The 6,527-nt window shown below is 38.7% G+C and overlaps 1 long non-coding RNA gene across 1 annotated transcript in view; it reads right to left on the bottom strand.

Moving 5' to 3' along the window:
• Nucleotides 1-1,395: 1,395 nt before the first annotated feature.
• Nucleotides 1,396-6,527, bottom strand: part of LOC147997963 (uncharacterized) — a 30,547-nt gene continuing 25,415 nt past the window's right edge. Inside the window, exon 3 of the long non-coding RNA XR_015647414.1 lies at nucleotides 1,396-2,727. This is a non-coding gene — a long non-coding RNA (uncharacterized LOC147997963). The remainder of the gene's footprint in view (nucleotides 2,728-6,527) is intronic.

Raw genomic sequence — 6,527 nt, 5'->3', positions numbered from 1 at the left:
TCTTTCTCCTCTTTGACTGTGAATTCTACATGCTGCACTCATTTAAGCTCCTGCTACCATGTTTTCACCAGGATGAGCCAAAGGAAGTTCTCTTCTTTTTATTTTCTTCTTGTCAGGAATTTTGTTCCAACCAAAGAAACCACATGAAAAACATATACATATTATGTATACACACATATGTATGTTTGTATATATGTATATAAGTATATATATAACTATATATATATATAGTTATATATATATATATATATATATATATATATATGTGTGTGTGTGTGTGTATGTATCTATATGTATACAGGAGTATATACATCCTTCCATTCATTCATTTCTACATTCACTTTTTTGATTGACAACTGATTACATTCAGTTGCTCAATTCTTCATTCTTCAAGTTTACATTGGTTGGTAGATTTTCTGCTTTCGGAAATAAAACAGAACTATGAAGTGGAAACTTTACAGTCCTTTGAAAATTCTGTTGGGTGGTGTTTTTCTGTTCTCCAGAGATCATCATTTCAATTCGCAGAAATGACATGGTGGCTCACAACCATCTGCATTTTGTCTGATGACTTTTTCTATTTTGTCTGAAGAGAGTGACAGTGTACTTTTAGACATTAAAAATAAATAAATAAATAAATAAATAAATAAATAAATAAATAAATAAATAAGGCAAAGTCCAAATAAAGTTAGCCGGCATTATTTACTGCTCAGTTTTTAAGTATAGAAATAGTTAATAATTTTGCTGCAATGTTACTGAACAACCCATGTAAAAATGGTTGGGTTCAAAGAGATGGCTGAGAAGCCATTGGCACTGCTTCTCTCTCAGAGGACTGTGGTGGGCTCCATTGCCAGCACCCACATGGTGATTCACAACTGTCTTTAACTTTAATACTGGGAGTACCCAATGCTGTGTTCTAGTTTCTTTGTTTACCAGGCAAGAATATGGTGTAGAGACACACAAGCAAGCAAAAACACCTTTATACAAAAATAAATAAATAAATAAAGATCATCAAAATGTTATATTTTTATGTTTTCAGCATTTTATCACTTCACCACAGTTTTAAATGCTGTATTTAATGGCTTGAAAATAAAAATGTGGATCAGAGACTGGCCACTAAGAGAATACAGAGCACTCAGGAATGGTTAAATAAACGGAATACAAACCCAGAGTCCTAAGAGAATTTTGAGAGAGTCTGTACTGTTATTTTCTATCTTCCTTTCACATTTCCTATATCTTTAATAGGGTACGGAGTTGTGAACTATGAATTACATTTTCTAGGTGAGTATCAATTCAAGAGTGTCCCCACCAGTGGGGACCAAGTTATTCAGAGCCCCGAAGGGGTGCTACCCTTGGGCCTAAATGGGAGGGCAAGAGAAGAAGGAGACCAAGCAAAAGTTCTGTTGTCATAGTCTCATTTATTGTGAGAAATGTACAGCATTTAAAACTCTGAGGCAGGAATAGAAGCGGGAACTGAAGCTTAGGGTTGGGGTGTTTGGTAAGTGTCCAAGGATATAAGGTAAATCACTACACTGCAAGATATCCTCCTATTACAAAGAGGCAACAGTCTTCCAGGGACATGTTCTTTGAAAAGGTCGAACCCTTCACAGGAATCAGATCAGACGTGCCTTACATAGTGCCCAGCTTGGCCATGGCAAGCTACTCTTGCAGTTAGGACTGCACCCCAATGGCTAGGAATGAACTTATACTGTAAGAGACCATTCTGGGCTATAAGTGTGTGTTTAGGGGGGAGAAACTGGGCAGAGGAGCATTTGACTGGTCGTACATTTAAACATGGTATAGCCACCTCTGTCTTAGGATTGATCTCTCGGACCCCAGCCTTATCCATCATAGGATCACCTTGTCTCCCCCAAGGCACTATGTCTTAGATTGGTCAAGGGTCAGAGGAAGTTGCCCACTGCTGAGGATGGCTACATTGGATCATCTTCTCATTCCTCTTATTTGAGCCTAGGGTCGAAAGAGCAGGGGCCAGATGGCATTAATTTAAGAGATTGTGGAAGTTGAGCCTCTTCCGATAAATAGTTGGCACATCATCTGGTTCTCCTCAGCTGCTATGGTCATACCACCCATAGTCAAGCTGCTCCTGTAATAACATTTAGGATTCCCAATTGTTAGCAACTACTCCAGAAATTTCACCCACTGTGCTTGTCTAACAATAGACTGGGGGAGTGTAAATCCAGACACTGCAGACTCAAAGGCTGGAGCAGTAATGGCTGCTACACTAGCAGCAAAAATGCCAAGGTCTTTCCCAGGACAGTTCAGGATTGGTCATTCTTCTCTGGATCAACCAGCAGGCAATGGAATCATGTCTGAGGTCTACAGAACCAGGGCAGAGTTTCCCAGTCCACAGCAGCTTCATGCAGATTGGATTCCTGTGAGGCTACAGACTGCAAAATGACAACACCAGTTAAGGCAGCAAGAGTCACCAGGAGAATGAGGGGGGCAGGCGGTAGCAGCTGGAGTCCAGTCTTCTCAAGAAAGCAGCAGTGGATAGAGGGTCAGGGCGCAGGCTGCGATGGGACGGGACACAATGACTGGAGCAATGCCAAAATCTCTGTGATGAAAAAAGATGAGGGGGAATCCTCCATTTTACTCCAAGGGCACAGGAAAGACTCCAGGGACCCAAACCACAAGAGCTGAATCTTCATGCTCCCAGTATCAGCAAGTCTCACCAGCCACCTCTGGCAGCTGGCATACTCCTGTAGCATCCTGTAGAAAAAACACAAAGATTCCCTCTTACCCATAAAAATACCTGGACAGGATCATGCCAATATGTGGATCTTTCTATTTCACCTCGGCAGAAGTATGCCTAGTTTTACGGTGGCATTAACTCAGAGTGTTCCTTGGTTTACAAATTTTAAAATTGGAAATAAAAGGAGTATAATTAAATAATTGTATAGCATGCAGGGATGTAACTCCCCCTTTTTATTTATTAAAATATTGTTAAGATATTATTTATTAAGATAATTCCTTGAGGAATAAATTGAGGACACTGAGCACTTGTATTTATAAATTGACTTTTATACCAAATTATTGTCTCCAGCATTACGGTTTTGGTGATAAAGAATGAGAATTTTTGACTAATTGTTCCTTTGTAAGGGCTATAATCTGCCTGGTATCATTGATCTCCCTTGCTAAGGGGTCCAGGCAATCCAGTTTGAGTTCTTAAATGGCCTACAAAGGAACAGTACTTAGTGCTCTTAACCACCAAGCCATCTCTCCAGCATCTCACCAGATTTATTTACCTAAACATAAGCATTAACTAGAAATGCCAAATCCTGTAAACAAGGTCCAGATTTAGACTTATTTAGAAATCCCTGAGTTTGGCAGGGTGAGGCTAGGCATAGAGAGTAAGCAAATGGAGTCTTCCTCTTCTTGTGAGGGTGTGTTATCAACTCCATTACCATTTTTAAAGAGCTGGGTATGAGTCTATGGTTTAATTTAGGTTTCTGTGCCATAGCTCTAAAAGGACAGTGAGTTGTCATACATTCATACTGAAATCATCGCTCACTGATTTCATGTAAAAAACTTGTCTCCAATAAAGTATTAACTAATTGTAAAATTAAAGGGTTAGAAGTATCTAAAAAAAGAAAACTTTTTAATCAACTGTAAACCATAAGCTACACATTCGCTATCTGTATGTGAATTGAAAACTTATTGTCTTTAACATTTTAAAAACTGGCTACAGCACATAATTTAATAATCTGTGCTGAAGCAGGGGAAACTTAAGAGAATAACAAGTGATCCAATCATACATGTAGCCTTTTCCTTAGATGAATCACCTATAAATACCATAAGATCATTTACTATGAGTTGCATGCACAAATTTACAGGAAATAAAAAAGCATGGAAAGAGCAAAATTATCAACTTTGCCTGAAAAATTTGTATATGTGATAGGCCACATATCAGTATTTTCTAATAACCAATTTAATTTCTGTTTGGAATAAGATGTTTTACCAGGTTTCTTTTTAAAACACTTCCAAGACGCTAGCCGAGATGTTGGGGATTTAGCTCAGTGGTAGAGCGCGTGCCTAGCAAGCTCAAGGCCCTGGGTTCGGTCCTCAGCTCAGAAAAAAAGAAAAGTTAAAAAAAAAGACTCTAGCCTACAATTCTGTATTAACAAAACTGAAGCTTTATCTCCAATGAGGATAACAAATAAAGGCCTAAGTCCTCTGGTAAGGGGAGGTACTTAGCCAATTAACATATCCGTAGAAGCTTTAAATTAGTTTCAAATATTCTTTTCTGGAGTAGTGTTACAGCTACTCCCCAAATATTAAAGCTCATTTTGAGAAGAAAGGTTTGTAGTAAAAATTTCCATTTACATTTAAAGATTTAAAGTTTTAACTTCTTACATTGAAGAAGTGACAAAATTACATAATATATGGTTATTATAAATATTTTTTTGTAAAATTTTTAATGATATCACTTTTTGGGCCCTCTAAAATTATTGGCAAGCTCATGAAATGAAAACTCACAATCGCCAGGATGTAAACAAATTGTATAAATCAATCTTCTAAATCTATCTTGAAATGGCAGTTGGAGTAAACAAACAAGGTGTAATGCTTTCACAAGTTCTAAAACCTCTTCAATCCTTCATAAATCTTGTAACAATCTCAACCTGTTTTTTGTTTTTTTTTTGTTTTAATAAATAAGTTTTAGCAAGTCAATGTAACACTGGCAATGTTTAATCACAATCTTTAAGTTCTCCTCGTAAAACCAGAGACCAGCGACTGCTTTGGAATGTCACTTGAGTTCTGAGTATGTGACTAGGCAGCTGTCCTTGAGGCAGTTGAATTAGCATCAAAATATAGGTAACTTCAGGGCAAACCACAACTTTGGAAAGAAAAACTCAACCTCCAACAACCTAGTCTCTATAGTCTCCAAAATACTGAGTCTATTCTTCATGCTACAAAGTTTGACTGCCAATAACTACATATGAACACATGATGGTGCAGTCTCCAATAACTCATCAAAGAGACATTGCCCTAAATTCTTTTAGAAGCCTGGTTTCTAGGATAAGAATTCCATGAAAATATTGTCTCAATTTAGACGTGTTTCCCTAGGTTGGCTCATGCAATATGTTGTCTAGAATGACTTTATCCAAAATTCAGTTTTAGGCCAACTTTCTGTTACCAATGTTAAACCTTTTTAACCATATCCAATAACTTAAAAGCCAATAATCTATGACCAAGGCATGTAGAGCATATTTATACATTTAGAACCGTCAGAAACAAAATTGAAGTGGCTACACATGTCTTTAATATTTAGACCAAGCACCATTTTTACTTTTCAGGTTGTGATTTTAAGAGGAGAACCTTGTCACCTGTTAAGTCAAATAATAAGTCAGTGATTGTTCTAGGAGAAACAGCCATCAGCTCCCATACCATAGAAGCTGAGGAGCTAGCTATTGGTGCCTTTAAGTTCAGCTCCTGCAGACGCTCAGCCCCGGGCAGCTTCTGCAGCTGACCTAGGACCGTAGCAAAAGCTACAGGGCTCTAAAGGCAAACTGAAAACAGTTTTTTATTAATATGTTCCTTTTTTTTTTTTTTTTTGGTGAAACGAGTTAAAACCAAGTCAAAGTGTGAATGCCTGCCAGATAAAGTTTTTACCATTTTTTTCTTTTGAACATGAAACATAAAACACTTAAACAACGAGATACAAATGTAAGACTCAGAGAGAATCTTCCCTCAGGAGGGAGATCCTCGAGCCCAATGACCAGTCCGAGTCCACAGGCTGCAATCTGCAAGAGGATTTTTATTGATCAGGATACACAGGTATCTGTGGGCGTCCCAGTCAATTCGGACGACTGGCGCGCCTAGCAGAACCAGGGACGGGTTTTTATAGGATATTGGGGAGCAGAAGCAGGCTTACAGAAGCAGATGCATGGTTACAGGGATGTGATTGGTGGAGTAAATGAGGCATACGTGTATGTTACCTACTTTGGCTACAATCATAACAGTGAGTTAGCAAAAAGTACATGGTGGTCAGGGCTTCCGGGGGGTCAGGGACTTTTTCTTTTCCTGCCAGGTGGCCTATGGAGCAGTGCCCATAATTTAGTCTGGTTTCTACATTATGTTTTCTTTTCTGGTCTGTTTCGTCTAAATGATGGGTCAGCTTGTCCCACATATCTAAAAACTTACTTTTTACATTTATAGTTGAGGGCCTTGGGCTTGCACAATTCCCTTTCTGGGAGGGGGTCTTTCACAAAAACCACAGTCATAAACTGACAGACATGGCCAGCTTGGTGCACCAAGGACAGACAATAGATATAGAGGGAGAAAAACTAGATGATGTCCCACCGAAGGGACCCAGATATCCTACCTATGGAACCCAGAACCAGAAATAAGCATTTCTCCAATAAGAGCCAGCAGAGATGAAGGACATTTCCTGCCTTCCTTTTGTTCCTAGGAGAGCTCTGAAAGTTTTTCTCTTTCTCCAAAGCATCCTTGGAGAGTCCGGGAGGACTCTTTTTCCCAAACCCATTCTCTCTCATGTCTAGGGTGTAAAC

This window comes from Rattus norvegicus, chromosome Y, assembly GCF_021556685.1.
Source record: "Rattus norvegicus strain SHRSP/BbbUtx chromosome Y, alternate assembly SHRSP_T2T, whole genome shotgun sequence".
Lineage (NCBI taxonomy): Eukaryota > Metazoa > Chordata > Mammalia > Rodentia > Muridae > Rattus > Rattus norvegicus.
This window is presented reverse-complemented; position numbering and strand designations above follow the sequence as displayed.